Here is a 16,754-nt window from a genome sequence, read left to right as displayed (position 1 = left end):
AATTTTTGCGACCCACCCAAAAATCTTTGCGGACTACCGGTTAAGAAACAATGGGGTAGACAACAGATATTACTCGACACTCCTTAGAAGCTACTGTTTTTCTCTTACAAATGGGACCACATACGTGTATTGTGACATGGTTCTAGCATGGGGGCTCGGCGTGGCAGGTCGACTAGTTAAGTCAGATAAACACACACCACAAATTTGCTCTGATACTAAAAAAAAAAATAACATTTATAAATATGTGGCTCTGTAATGCAATTCGATATAATAAGGTGATAATTGATATAATTAAATGATGCTTCAGGTGTAGAAATTTATTTTATTTTTTTTAGTATTTTTCTTGTCTAAGAAAAATGGCTATTCATTAAATATATTGAAAGGTCGCATGTTACTTGAATACCACAAAATGGGGTCACGATCAGTGCTTCATAATTAAGTGCCAAGAGCCGATAGCTTAATAATTCAAGTAGATTTATATAAACATACGAAAAATCCCTAAAAATATACAGAACGCCCTTAATTTAAGTCTGGGATCCCATTTAGGATACCATTTAGAGAACACTAAAGTATTGAAAATCACACTGCCTTAGCGATAGGTATGGAGGCCCGCCAAATATACTGGCCTAAGGGCTAGCTTCAGGATGTGGGGAGCATGATTTCATCAGTAGATAATCTATGTACATGGTATTGTTACGATATATTAAGAACATCTGTTTTATTTTGTAAATTATTATGTTAATCTTTGGGCCCATCCTATCATTTCAATTTTCAACGTGTTGGAAAAAGAATGTTATTTAATTCAGTCAATCTTACTTTTAAAAATATTATATTATTACATGTATCGAAAATGCTAAGTTACATTTTATTTACGTTGAATTATATTTATATCACACAAAGATAGAATACAAACGTATATACTCGTATTATTATGTATGAATTACACAACAAAATACTTCAACGAAATAAGAGCGAAAAAGAAAAAAACTGATTGTTTTTAGCGTTACATTTTTGTTTGAAGGTTACGTCTGAATTTTCATGCCGGGGCTTACCCGCGTGTGACCGAAACAAAAAGAAATGAGAGGCAAAGTGGAATGAAATCAAATACTTCCTAAGGACACAATATTTACTCTATTTTCATGTGAAACATTATCGTTACTACATAAAAGGTTCGCGCGCTGTGCTGTGTTCTTAATTCGACCAGAACTTTTAACCGCGATATGACCACTTAGGTTACATAATTTAAAACCAATTTAATTGTAATGACTTTTCCGTGGGTGTCCGTGTAATTGTAATTGATTAACAGGGTTATTAAAAAGGACTATTTCTAGTTAGCCAGGGACATAATATATAAAAGTTGGCATCTCCATACTATTTTCTTAGATGGCTTGTCTTTTTTTAAGCCATGTTCGATCCTAAGAAGATCATAATATGAGCCTCTACAGTTTTTTTTTGTTTTTACGAGAAATGGATGTATGGGGTCAAAACAACATGTGAATTTAACTTCCTTTAAATCATGGTGGTAATGTATACAATTTAATATTACACTGTTATTATAGCTCATTCGCGGATTTGCTCTCAGGGAGTGTCTCTCACTCATGATAGACCTCTTTCCTCATATCCACATCGTGCGAAATACCTACCTATAAAGGAAGGCAGCCATCTGCCAGGTTGGTATTCACATCTGAACGACGTATGGTGACATTACACAATGACTACCCTTAAACGTTGACTGCATTCTTTTCATAAACGTCTGTTCTCCGCAATGAGGACTTCGTCTCATAAAATTCATGACGACCCATATTATCACCCAGCTTAAGATACCGTGATATTCTTCTTTGTGTCTGTCTGTCATTTAGCTTGAGCATATGGACACCACACGGCGCCTTCAAGTATCCCTGTCGCTTAGCAGTATTCTTGCGTCTTCTCATGCCAGCATTCTTTAGCTTCGCCATATACACACTGTGGATAGTATTTAGCAGTCTGCCAGGACGCCGAATTCCGGTTATCTTGAAGAAAAAGGTATCTGCAGCAGGTGTCCGAGCTAGGTCTAACTCACAGTGTGATAAAATATAACTTAGTCTGCTCTCTTATCTCTTCGTTACTCCTAAAGTCATACAACCGTACACCCAGTATCCATCGAAAACACATATTCTCAAAGCTCAGTATACGGTTGCTCTGAGCAATCGTAAGGTCCCATGACTTGCTGCCATACAGTAGTAGAGTCAGAATGCAAGCATCGATTAATAATCATATTTTGGTTTTAACTAAATACAGTCGCGATTTCTAGACACTCTGCATCTGGTACATCTCTCGTAAAGTACACGCACAGCTGATATTGAAAGCTTTAAGCTAACGTGATACTTCTGTCATGAAAATTATTAATTACAATTATTTCAAATGTATATTCGCTATTGTCTGATTTAATGTCTTTGAAATATGTACCTAATATGAAATTCCTAATCACATCACAGAATGAATGATACCGTCATGCAAAGACTTGATATAAAGTAACGGTTATTGATAATATGTCTACCATGTACTTTTTTTTTTTACATATTACTCGTCGTGGAAAAATCAACAGAAAAGTATCAGCATAATAGAGCGATCGAGGAAAACCTTACTTTACCTTCACTCTTTCATGAAAGTCATATCGCGAAGAGAGCCTTGAAAAATATGGCTGTATTTTGGAATGGTACGGATCAACTCTGAAGCAATGGCGGAAAAGTAAATTGAAGCCGCTATGGATATTATTTGTAAGTATGCTTAGGTGGAGACCCGCATTCTGTACGCACCACAATATCAATAAACATAATAAGAAACCGTGCATAATGCTAGTTGTGATAAGATAACCCCTATGCTAAACTATCTTAAACTCTAATGTTTAAGGTCGTAAGAGGGTTAAAAAGTTTTTCCAACTGGAAGTGCTCTCGGAAATAATTATCTTTATTAGATTTAGCACTCTAGAAAGTCAAAATCAATTATTATATTTGGTTTAGATGTAAGTGTTGTACTTTGTATTATAAATTAAATACAACAAAATTTTATAGTACCTACTAATTCCACTTTTTTATTAAATATTAATTTGGAAGCCAGACAGAAATTTGTACTAATCAATTTAAAAAGAGACAAAAGTGTCAAATACATTTAACTAGCTTATCAGAAAACATTAATGATAATGATTCCCTCTGAAGCGGACGAATCCGGTTCAAATTCTTATTTAATAAAAAAGTGGAATTAGTATCTACTATAAAATTGCGATTTATTATGTGGTAAATAATACTTTCTCCATTAATTGTCTGTTAACATCATACAAGAAAATTATTGTACCTACTTAGTGTTTTCTTATGAACTTTTTAATAAAAAGATTAACTGTTCGGGCTACCGCGACCTTATGTGGGGTATCCGAATATTTAATAATTCAAAATAAGTTCTTATATTATATAATTATGAATATATTATACGACACCAGTTTAAACATAAATACAATGTTAATAATTAAAATGTCTGAAAGTAATTATTGGTAATTAATTATTATTATTGTGTATCAGCCTAATAACAAGTGATGAACTGCGATACTATAATTTTGTGTAGTATTGTGTGTAATCTTGTGTCGTTGATAATTTGGCAAAAAAATAGAATATTCTTAATAATTCACATGGATCATAGACGGATCGATAGCTTAGAGGCAAAAGCACTCAAGAATAGGGAATCCAATCCCGAGCCAAAATTCTGATCCCGGGATTTCGGGATTATAATTTGACAATCCCGGGATTGGCATTTTTTTCGATGGTTAATATAATTTTTTTATATTCACAAATAACATTGATAAAATCGGTCAAAAATAAATCTAGTATAATTTATACTATTTAAGACATATATTGTTAATATTGTATACGTTCAATCTTGGAAATACATTGGAGTAAATAATATTGTAATATAAATAATAATGTGAATTTAATATGAGATTGCTGTTTCTGATAGTAAAGACTAATCGAATGGATCAGCGAGATTTAAAATAGTAAAGCAAATAATCATGGCGTACTTATGGCCTTTCCGCTTCATAAATCTAATTAGTCAGCCAAATATGAAACTGCCGTAAAACGTATGAGATCATGGTGGAATTACTTTGTTAAAAGTGCGAAGCATTGTTTTTTTCAATCTTTCTCATTTTTAATAATTTATGTGAAAAAATAAAATAAATCGGCAACTTACACACGGGTATAAATCAAACTTCACTCAAACTCAGTTTATTTCTAATGTAGCTATTTTTTTATTATAAGTATTTTTTCTGTTATATTTTTGCTTTTATTTTATGTTCCATAAAAATTGATAAAAAAATTCAATCCCGAAATCCCGGGATTATGTTTATCAATCCCGGGATTCATAGGTATCGAAAATAGCTCGGGATCCCTACTCAAGAAAGCACTCACCCGTTAATTGAAAGACGTGAGTTCAGGTCCCACTAGGGCCAACTTTTCTTTCTTGATTTTTTTTAAAAATATGTTTGTTTTTGAGGTTTTTTAAATTTATGTTTATGTGTAACAGCATTTATTGAATTCATTTAAGCTGTAGGGTGGTGTTTTACTTGAAACTTTGAACAAACTACTAGGAATATAAATTATGTAAATTAAAATGTTCTTTATTTAAATATTCGATATATTTTATATTTTATCAGTCATTTTATATCTGAATGAACATAACGTAATAAAAGATTGCAGTCATCAGTATAATCTAGGCAAGGGTTTAAAAATAGTTGAAAATATAATTATTAATACTTAGTTAATTTTAAAACCATATTGCACAAACCCAATGCCTGTCTAAAAATCGGTACGACATTCTATGCCAAAAAAGATAACAGATTATTTTTACAACTGCAATTTTCTCTGTTATAAAAACGAAATAAAAATAATTACTCAAACGTCCTTGAGGCAACGCAATGGTTGAAGTAGTTGGTAATAGTCGTCTAATCAAAATCGGAGCATTGAGACCAATACCGGTGATTCCAATTTATTCCAAATAAGTTCTCCAGAGATATTTCTCAAACAAGTGATACAATTATTTCTATATCCAAACGCGTAGAAAATTTCAGACTGTGTGACTTGTTCTCGCTTTTAAAATTCGTGTTGCGAAATGAGTACTGTTTTTCGTTTATAAAGACAAAAATAACGACTACGTTCGAATCATTAGTGTGGTCAAAAGATATATAAATTAATATTAGAAAGTTAATACTATCCATTTAGGGAATTCATAATAGAATTTATGTATATTTACGAGAATGAAACAGACGAAAGAAATAATCAGATACATGTAAATCATTCTGCCACATTATCTGGCACCCTGAGAGATATCAATATCATTCTATATAATCGTATTATCTATCATTCAAGGGAATATCTTCGGTAAGTGAGGCCCTGGAAGAGGAAAAACGTCTTTGCTCAAGAATTTCAGACTTGTGTGGAGTTATCCTACAATGGATATGGCACAAAAAAAAATTGTATATTGTACACTTTTGATTGATTAATTGATCAAATTCTACCAGGTACCACTGACTTCCATGTATATAATTTGATTTTCTACGGCGTATTGAAAACCTGTGTTATTAAAAATCTATAAAACATATACATATATAGATAAGACACGACAATTTCAATATTAAATGTTACTTACATTTTTCATGAAAGGTCATAGTTATATTTATCGTTGTTCTATTTTGTCACTGTTTTATATTTCCATATTCTGTTTTGTCACCGTTCTGTTTCTTCATGTTCTATTTTGTCCGGTTACTTAAATGTACTGTAATCTTACGTTACCCAGCCTATTAAACTGAAAATATTCCAGTTAATATGAAATTCATCATCTTCATATTTCGGCTATTCCTAGAATCATCAATAATTATTTTCAAAATCGATCACATTATCCAGTAAATACATACAATTCATGGACATCAGTCAGATTTCATTTACCTGTCATAATAATTTATAAATGCACATTACAAACAGAGCGTCGCATTCCATTACTAACAAAAGAGATAAATCTAAAAGTATATGTAACAAAGGGAGATATAATACTCAATTGTGAAAAAGAAATATAAAAGTAAGGGGTGAAATCAAGATAGTATTCTGAGATGTAGACTGTAAGAATGTATAGAAATGCTCGTATGTTTATAATTAGGTCTTATTTATGTTGCCAAAATTTACCTCTTTACCTACCTACTGTAAATATTGTCAATATTGTATGGTGAACTAAAGTAACATCACCGAAACGGACGGAATTTATTAGCATCGTAAAGCGAAGGTTAAATATGTTTTGATAGATCTCACTTGGCATTATACTATTGGAGTAACAAAAAATCGCCACCTTATTGTTTTTGCCAGTTAATTAAAATAATTACCTTTAATATATAGGTATAATAATTAATGTATTAAATGTCAAAAAATCATAAAAATGATTTCCTTATAGAACATGAGAAATGTATTCATTTCTTTTGTAATAATTTTGTAATAAAAATAACTTATTACAAGGTTACCATGAATGTTACCATTGTTACATTACCATTACAAGGTTACCATGAAAATGAAAGGATAGGTTTATTTACAACTTTATTTCTGGGTTGTAATAAAAATATATATCATCCAAATAAATGTGTTAATTTATTAATTTTATTTATATCAGCGTTGTATTACATGCAATAAATCTATCACAAATTGATTTCTGGTGTGAATACAAAACAAATCAATTTTGATAGACTTTTTCCTGCATACCAGACAAAAACAAAAGATATCATAATATGTTATTAAATTTGTTATTATTCCACATTCGTTAAAAACAGATAGGCGTGGCACTTGGTAAGGCACACTTTTTATGTGAACGCAGTATAAAATTCTTTGCCGGGCATACAAGTTGATTGACAGATTCAATCCGAACGACCTTGGTATATCTATCTAACTGAGGAATCAACAACATTTTTAATTAAATTTCCGATTGCAAAAAAAAACTTCGATCAAATCGCAGTTATTTGAAATAGCAATCCCAAGGTATTTACTTTTTTCATTTTACTTTTATATAAGTACCTATGTAAGGTATATTAGGTTCTTTCACGTGGGTGGGGAATAGGGATATAAATAGGTGGGTAATACCTACTAACATCAGGGGGTACTTAATACAAATATATTTTTGTGTTTTTTTTAATAAATACATTAGTAGAAAATATGGGCATCTTATACCATTCCTTATTGGAGCTCTGTCACCATGTTCGCATACTCGTGGCTCTCGTGGTGCAGTGCGTAAAGCTCTGGTCTTTCATCTGGGAGCTCTGGGTTCAATTCACGGTGTATTTATGTGATTTTATCAAAGTCTGGGTATTTGTGATTGCTTCACTTATATTACTAAATACACTACTGTTAAACTGCACTACTGTCATTGGGCATCTAGGCATATTAAACCGAATATATATTTATATATGTTTTAAACATTAACAGTTCTTTGGACTTGCACTCGTACTAATTATGGAAGATGGCCCTTTCCGTGGTTTTGTTTTGTCAATTAATGTCTCATGAAATGTTGATTTTAATTCTTAAGTAATACACCTAAAGAGGGCGCATGGCAGATGAATAGCACTTACTAGTATCCTGCAAGTGCTACTAGCACCATCTTGGGAAACAGCAGCCGTTTTTTTAATATACAGCCATTTAAAAAATATATATTCGATTCTCGTTGAATTTAAAAGTGTCATATTCATCACTAAAATAAACTCAAATTGATAATATACTGTATAAAAATTGTTTGAAAAATATACTTATTTAAGATACGAACGTACTTTTTTATTTTCCTCAATTTTCACTTAAAACATTTTTCTATATTGTCAGCCGTTAATGATATATAGCTGAAACACTGGAAATCGTCTCCCATTTTCCAAGATGGCGGCCTGTACGAGTGTTTATTTTTGGTAGGTTGTTACTAGACACTAAAACAATAATTATACATATTATTCGCAGTCTTCATTTTAGGGCAATAATTTCAAGGTAAAAACCCTAATATGAGTGACTATCTGGACTAATCATAAAAGCTTAAGAATGTTGTGAAACAGCCACACGTCATCCATCATAATGGAGTCAGTTCTGTTTTATCAATTAAGTTGTATCTATATTAGTAATAATAATTGGCACGTGATTAACCGGTGTATGATCCCTGATCTATCAGGTTACATTTATGTTTTCACCGGACCGAAGTATTTATTTACCAACGAAACGAAAAGTGGTTTTCGATTTTTTCTTGTTTTTTTTTTCTTCGGTTTGTTAATATGGAGTAATGTCGGTCGGTAGGAGAGCTGCGACTCGTAATAACCAACACTGTCTCGTGTACTATGGAAGCTTATTTTATCTGTAGAAATCTACACACAACTTCGGTAGGTACCTAATAAATTAAAATATTTTAGTCTTGGACTGAATATTATTCTCCTAATATATTATTTTCATAACCCTGTTGTCGCTGGTTAAAATAATAATAGATGTCACTACCTGTCGATAAAGTAGTATTCTAGATTGTCTATCAATAATTGTATTTCCTACGTATACAGTGGCAGACACACAAATAGAAATATAAACGATATGAAGTCATTAATGACCATATTATGTTTCGTCAATTTTTCAAGTCAATGATTTTACCACCACCATCCACGTGGCGAACGTGAATCATACTTCAAAGTAAAATTGTGCTGTAGAAAATTGCTCAAAACGTGCAATACGACGCCAAGATTCTATCAATTAATGTCAAATGACACATGATGTGCGCAATCCTCACTCTAAAGTAAGAACATTCTGAGACACAATACATTCTGAAATATATTATGACATATCGCAATAAAGGTTCTATCCACTAACTTGAAAAAAATTGACCTTCATAAAATGTCATTTTATTTCCCTTAACTCTTCTATTTTTTTTATTATTTTGCCGATACTTTGACTGCGACTCGCTGTCATATCGCCTCTTCTCATCTGGGAGAGAATCCGCCGATCAGGCCCACCCTCTAATTCTGTTAAAGAACTTTATAATTCTACTAAGCTCTTCTACACATTCTACCTCGTTCTACACTCGTTCTACCCACCGGCAGGGCACCTTTCAATTCATTGATATTCTTAAAGATATCTGCAATTCGCAGCTGAACTCTATGTCGTTCATATTTAGGGCATTATACTGCTATACCTATCTACAATGTTCTCCAAAACACCACATCCATCGCAGTGCTGCGAATCGCTTTTTCACATGAGTAATGCTCTTCTAATTGTACGTAAGCATTTTTTTGGATGATGTGTTACTTGTTTCTTCTTAAAAAAAATCGTCTGTGGTGCAATTTTATTTTATAAGCATGTATGGATTTAAAAAAATATATTATTGAAACTACTTTTTTGGCAGTCATAAAATAATACCTTTCGTGATTGGTTCCCAGAATTTTAAGTTCAGCTACCGCAGAATTTGATTGCAAACTTTTTAAAAGCTTTTCGCTATAAATCATCTGACGGTAAACAAAAACTAATTATTTCATTAAAGAAAGCCTCAAAAAACGAAATGGCCTTGCCTCGTAAAAAACGTTGTAAAAAATATATACGAGTCATCGAAAAAAAGTTAATCAAACCTACCTACATTATATTGTAAGCGAGACACCACAACGCATTTTTCTGTAATTGTTATATTGTTACACCAGATGAGATTTTTTTATTATAATTATAATGATCTGCGAAATAGACCAGGGAGTTGGTTTATCATTAAGCGGCGCCAATGATTAGATCAGTGGTCAACTGGTTCTAATGGTCATGAAATAATATCGTACCATTAAATATACAAACTAATTGTACAATAAACAGTGGCGGGTATTTATATATACATTCAGAAAATATCACGGCATAGCAGTATTATTGGTTAATGAGCTACAATACTTACTAGGGTTGTAGGGTTGTTAAAAAAATTGATTCCTTCACGACCCCAACATTGTCTTTTATTTATGCGATTTATCAATTTAAATAAATATATTTAATGGGTACTAAATGCACATTAATAAGTAAGTACCTAGTATAGAATGGTTTTTATTTATTTATAACTTAGAAACACTTTGGGCCTACGTTGGTCGCCAGTTGTAGTATATTATAGTTATAAAATATAAACACTTCCGGATTTAGTATTTATTCAGAGTTCACAGAGATTAATCAACATTAACAAAGAATACTTCAAACGGTACACGAAAACAGGTTAACAAGATAAGATGACTCGCTCAACCAAATAACCAGATGACCTTGCCAAAGGATTAGTCAAGTTCATGTAGGTATCACATTTGAAAACTAGATACCACACTTATCACTAGAAATGAATCTCGATATTGTAAGGGGCTTAGTCTCAAAATAGAGGACCTGTATGATCTAACTAAAGGGTCAGAGCTAATCAGACTAAACCGACTGGCTAGTAAGAGATAGCAATTTCGGAGTCAACATAGAGTTAAATCCTAATCCGTCTGCATAGTGATTGCGATGTTTACTGGAAGTAATTGAGGTCTTAAGTTCAGACCTCTTAAAAAAGCTTATGATGCAATCTTTATGAGTATCATAGATGTGGTATCATAGATGTGGTATCATAGATGTCAGTTATTGTCCATCCGGAAAACTCTTCTTAGCGGTCAACGCTCAGCATTACTTGCCCTCACTAAGGCTTATAAGACGACTTCTACCGACGCGTTGCCTGTCCTTGCTGGAGTGCTTCCGTTAGACCTGCACATTCAAATCCGTGGTGTCACGACCGCCTTGCTCGGAGGTCTGGGGGCGGAGGTTGGCGGTATCTTTATATCGCCGCCTTTAGGACTTGGATCCATGAGCCGGTGCGCTCGAAAACTTATTGTACGCGACCTGGCGTATGACATGGCGCTGCGTGCGTGGCAGGGGCGATGGACCACTTCTTCCAAGGGCAGACAAACGCATTTCTTTTTTCCTAATATAAAGTGGCGCATGGAGATAACCAGATTGACTCCAGACCATTGGACTTCTCAGTTCTTAACCGGACACGGTGGTTTTGCCTCCAAGCTCTGTCAGCTTGGCCTAATAGAATCTCCGACTTGCTTATGTGGTGAATTGCAGGATGCCGACCACATCCTCTGGGAGTGTCCCCGTATGTCGGTTGAAAGGGAAGAGCTTCTCAAGTCGGTCCGACTCTCAGTTGGACCGGTCGGCCATTGCGACTTGGTATCTACGAGGGAAAATTTTTCAGCTTTTAAAAAGTTTGCGGCATTATACGGCGAACAAGAAGGTCTTTTTTCATCGAGAATTGACCGTAATACATTATATGGAAGTAGGGATCACGCACCCTCTAGTGCACGCCAACCAAGGTCTTCGGAAGTTGCTCTTGGGACACTTTCGGCACAAATTTGAACAGCGCATATCGTTCGTTACGCCACGGTATACGCCTGCATAACGGGTGTGGAGACGTGGCGGGTGGTGGAGGGAAAAGCAAGTGATTGCGATGTCCAGTCAATTGGCTTCGCCATCTATGGATCTCTAAGTCCTGCCGCTATACTAGTTGTTTGTTTATGGCTACATAGGATTTAAGAATTTATCAAAAACTTACCTCTCTAAAACACAGCACCCAGAATACGATATTAAGTCCCATTAAATATTACAATACTTATTTCGATTACAATGATTGCATGCTATCATCGCAGCCGAATTGAGTGTGTACATTCAAATGGCAATGATTTTACTTTTGTGTTGTTTTTTTATATTCAATATGTGTGTACCTATGTATAATAATAATATAAAATACCCACAATCTGTCACGTAAACGAAATGCTCATTTACTATTGGTAATATAATATGACGTGACTGTCTTGTGGCATTTCTATATTATTAATCTGTTCTGTGAAAATAGCATACTCGTTAATACGTGTTAACCATTTCCCTTACTTGTATAGTTTTCGTCTCTCTTGGCTTTATCCTTAACCAGCCGGAGTTCTAACGTTATCGTATATTATATGAGTATCGCTTACACTTAGATTCAATCTTTTCACTCGAATAATATTATTTGACCAAAAATTGCACAAACATCCCGTCAGAACTGGGGTTGTAAATTACTTAGTACATTAAATACTAAACAGATAAGTATACAAAATATCCACTATTGAGGAGAGACCCAAATGGATAATGTAATGAATAATAAATTTAATATTATGCAGTTGTCATAATATTTAAATAATAAAATTTTCTTCCTCCTGTCATTCCTTGATTTTTTCTGCGATAAAGCTTTTTCCTTCTGTAAGCCATCCTAAACTAATAACTTCTCTGGTGTACGACAATACTTGTCGGGAAAATATGTGCCTGCAATCGTCTTCAATATTTATTTTGTTTACATAATTGTTTCATAATATTACTCGATAACTGATTTTCTCGTTCTGTTGTATGTCCTAGGACTTGAAGCATATTTTGGCGCCAATAAAAATACATGGTGTAAAAATATAATATCTATAATGTAGATACGCTACTGCTATAATGTTGGGTGTGGTAAAAACGATTCGGTTAATAACATAATAATATTACTTACCTACTCCAAATAGCATTGATAAATATTTTTAAACCTGGCCGAAGGGCGAATAAAAATTGTATAATATTGTACCTAGTGCTTCGGCCTTGAACTAGTAAATAATTCTTGAAAAATAAAACGATGTAAATAAGGTTATAAAACAACGCCTCGCTCCTCTAATTCATATATTTAAAAACATTTAGTTCTGAAACAGTAAGTTACCAAAGGAATTTTCGTAGAAGCCTCAAGCGATGCATACAAAACTCAAAACGAGTTTTTATTAATTATGCATTTGAATTTTTTATTGCTGGTTTTGTATTATAATCTTTATAAGCTTGTGACAGTTGAACTGACTATTAAATAAATTACAATATATTCATTTTCAAAATTATTTTTGTGTAACTTTTACTCTAGATGAAAAGTTTGGCGCACGCGCAACGTGCGTTTATGGTTTGAAATTTGAAATAATATATTATTCCCACAGGCTGTGACTAGGTTCGTCAAAAAAGTATAAATATGTACATTTTCTTTCGATATGACGGCGCTAGCTGTGATTTAACCTGACCAAATGGTTGAAACCGGTCAGGGATTCACTAATATTCGTAGGCCGGAAATGTTTTCAAATTACTCTGTAATTAAAACTTATGAAATAAAGTTTTTTTGTAAATTCCACGATATCTGAGTTATTTATGTAATTTCGGGCTATGAATCCATTTTCGGAACAGTTGTCTATTAATTTTAAATCACCAGCAGTGACATGTAATTTGTTTTATTTAAAGCGAAGCATGTAATGGAACAACCAAAACATTGATCTGTTACAATCGCCTGGTTTAAAAAACTTTAAGGAAGCAGCTTTAATGACAATGTTAAATTGAGATTAATTTCTTCACAGCTCTTTCATTTAAAATAAAATTGCTTATTTACTTGAGTTAGTGTAACTGAAAATGACACGCCATTACAAAAATACTCGTGTATTGGCATAGAGCGGAATAAAGAAACATTTGTCATAACTAAAATTAGCAGAAATTAGCAGAAAACACTATGCAGAAACATTGTCCTTAGTTAAGATCATTTCTATTGAAAATAATACCATATTTAAAAATTCTCTTTCCTATAGTTTAGGTAAATTATTTTATAATTGTTAAACGATGACAAAAATATGACAACTGCATTTTATAAAAGCAATAACTATAAATACATATTATTATTTAATTATAATACTCTTATGTTTCCGTTATAAGTCATTATACGTGATTCCACAGGCACCGCAAGATATTTTTTTATCATGGTAACACTAGCGTCAAGTGTCATTCTATCACCTGGCATCTTATATGTCTGCGGGCTGGCGTATAAAAGTAAAATAATATTCTGCAAGTACATGCCAAACGAATTAACACTATCAATATCTATATTGAGATACATTGTTAAATGAATTTGAGTGTATGGACTATTTTATAGACATGCGAATTTATTTTGACAGCAGCTGTCAGTGGTAAATGGTAATACAGAAGGGGAAGTGTTCATAACAAAAGTAGTCTATGGTTAAGGATTCCTTAACTCTATACTCAGGATTGTCTATAGTTAAGTCATGCTTTTCGGCGACTTATCCTTAGGATCGAAATCTTAGATTGTGCATGCCGCTCACAAGCTCTAAATATTCTAATCTAAAATACAATACTGTTTATTCTTCTATTCTTCTTAGGGATCTCATGACTGACGATCGTGACCCAGATGCTTTAGCTGCCTGACAGCTTTCTCTGCATGGTCTTTGTCACTATGTAACTCTTGATTATGATGGTATTCTTGATTCGGTTTGTCTTGTTTGTAAAGAGATCTTCCTCGCCCAATTTAACCTTTCCTCTTCTTATTGTGCTATCCCCTAGCGGAGGTCGTCCACCATCTAGGCGATCTTATCTTTGTCGTCTGCTACCCGGAACAGTTCAGTGGAGCTGCACTCGTACCGATCACGGAGGTTCTTAAGCCACGAAATGCGGCGCCGTCCTCTGCTACGCTTCCCATTGATCTTTCCTTGAATGACAAGTTGGGGAATGTTGTATTTTGTCCTCTCATAATGTGGCCGAGGTATTGTAGTTTCCTGGTTTTGATACTACGTAGAACTTCTCGGTGTTTCCCCATTCGATTGAGAACTTCAACATTTGTCACCCGGTCAGCCCAAGGAATTTTGAGGATGCGTCTATACAGCCACATCTCGAAAGCTTCAAGTCTCCGTGACATCTCTTGATTTAGCGTCCATATTTCCATATCATAGAAAAGAATTGAGAGCACATAACAACGTACCATACGCAGTCTCAGACCTAGGTTAAGATCTCGATTGCTAAGGAGGCGTCTCATTTTGAGAAAGGCGCTCCTTGCGATCTCAATTCTAGTTTTTATTTCCTGAGACTGGTCCCATATCTCATTGACCCATGTACCTTAATATTTATAATGGGTCACACGTTCGATTGGTTCGCTGTTAATGACAAAATTTGTGTTGTTGTCTGGTGTCGCTGTTTTTGATACTAGTAATAGTTTTGTTTTCTTGAGGTTCATTTTTAAACCATAAGAATTACTGACCTCATTAAACTTTTCTACCAGTTGATGAAAACTCTTTAATCTATCAGCAATCTGCACAGTATCATCGGCATATCGTATATTGTTTATATGTTTGCTATTAACCATAATACCCAACGATTCACCTTGTAAGGCTTCCTTGAAAATAGCTTCCGAGTACATGTTAAATAGCAGAGGTGACAATATACACCCATGTCTTACACCGCGACGATTTTTTACCTCTCCACTGATTTCGTTTTCAATCTTAATATTCGCTGTTTGATTCCAATATAAGTTAGCTATCAGTTGAATGTCTCTTGCATCGATGCCGGTCTCCTGTAGGAGTTCGAGAAGTTTAGGATGCCTAATAGTATCGAATGCTTTCTCGTAATCGATGAAACACACATAAACATCAATATTAATATCTAGGCATCTTTGCACTAGAACATTCAAGCTGAAAAGTGCTTCGCGAGTGCTTAAACCACTTCTGAAGCCAAATTGTGTGTCATCCATATCTTCTTCGCATTTTCGAAAAATCCTATTATGGATGATTTTTAATAAAACCTTTGACATGATTTAAAATCTCGAGTTTTTCCAGTATCGAATTCAAATTTATTTACTTTACATAATATAGTGAAATTTACAAATTATAAATTTTTGACGTTTATGACATGGAATTTAAAAACAAAGAAATAGATACAGTATCTATTAAAAATGTATTATTTCTCTTTTACAAACGGAATCGAACCAGCGTTGCCAACTTACCGTTTTTCTTGCCAGCTCTAGCATTTTCAAATGTGCGTCTAGCTTGCAAAATTCGCATTTGGCGTATGGTGTTAAATCTAGTGTTTTTTGAGACGGCGACCAGATTAAAATTTCTCATAATAAAACTAGAATATTACACCAGTTTTGCTTAAAATCAACATACTGGTCTTTTTACCTTATATACTAATAAAACTTACCAGGTGGTAGTGCCACATGTCGGCATTACTAGACACTAGATACTTACACAGACAAAGAGAGAGTATGTGTGTGCGTCAGTGTGTGTGCGCTATGTTGCGCTCCGTTACAGACAGATAAATCAAGACATATGCCTTATTATAATATGTTGTATTAACTGTAAAATACTAATTTCTTGTTTAATCTTTGAATTTGTAAAAAGTATATTGATAATTATAACATTTTTTTGGAAATGCTAGTTTCTAGACACTTTTTCATTTTTTTTTTTAAATCTAGCATGTTTTTATGGCATGTAGCTTATTTTCGTACCCTATCTGGGATATTTTTGTGAACGACAATTGGCAACACTGGATCGAATGACTGGCTAACAAAACTAATGTAACGTACTGATACCAACACAGTAATGAATCGTAGGTTTTTGCCTTTAAATGCATTTTATCCGTTTTTGAAATTATCAATTTATAGACATATATGGATTTCATAATAGTATTAATCAATATTATATAATTTAATGCAGGCATAATAAATCAACATTTTTAATATGATATTATTTTTCCTAATCAAATGTGCCTATTTAGAGATATTCGTTATATGCAAATTGATCTAAAATGGCATCATAATATATTATTAATAATGTTCTGTCATAAATTATTATCCACACTTACATAAATTATTTTACTATAAATCAA

Source organism: Rhyacophila brunnea, unplaced genomic scaffold (assembly GCF_057557595.1).
Source record: "Rhyacophila brunnea isolate RB1 unplaced genomic scaffold, BYU_Rbru_1.0 scaffold_10, whole genome shotgun sequence".
NCBI lineage: Eukaryota > Metazoa > Arthropoda > Insecta > Trichoptera > Rhyacophilidae > Rhyacophila > Rhyacophila brunnea.
The sequence above is the reverse complement of the archived record's forward strand: the minus strand, read 5'-3'. Positions refer to the sequence as shown.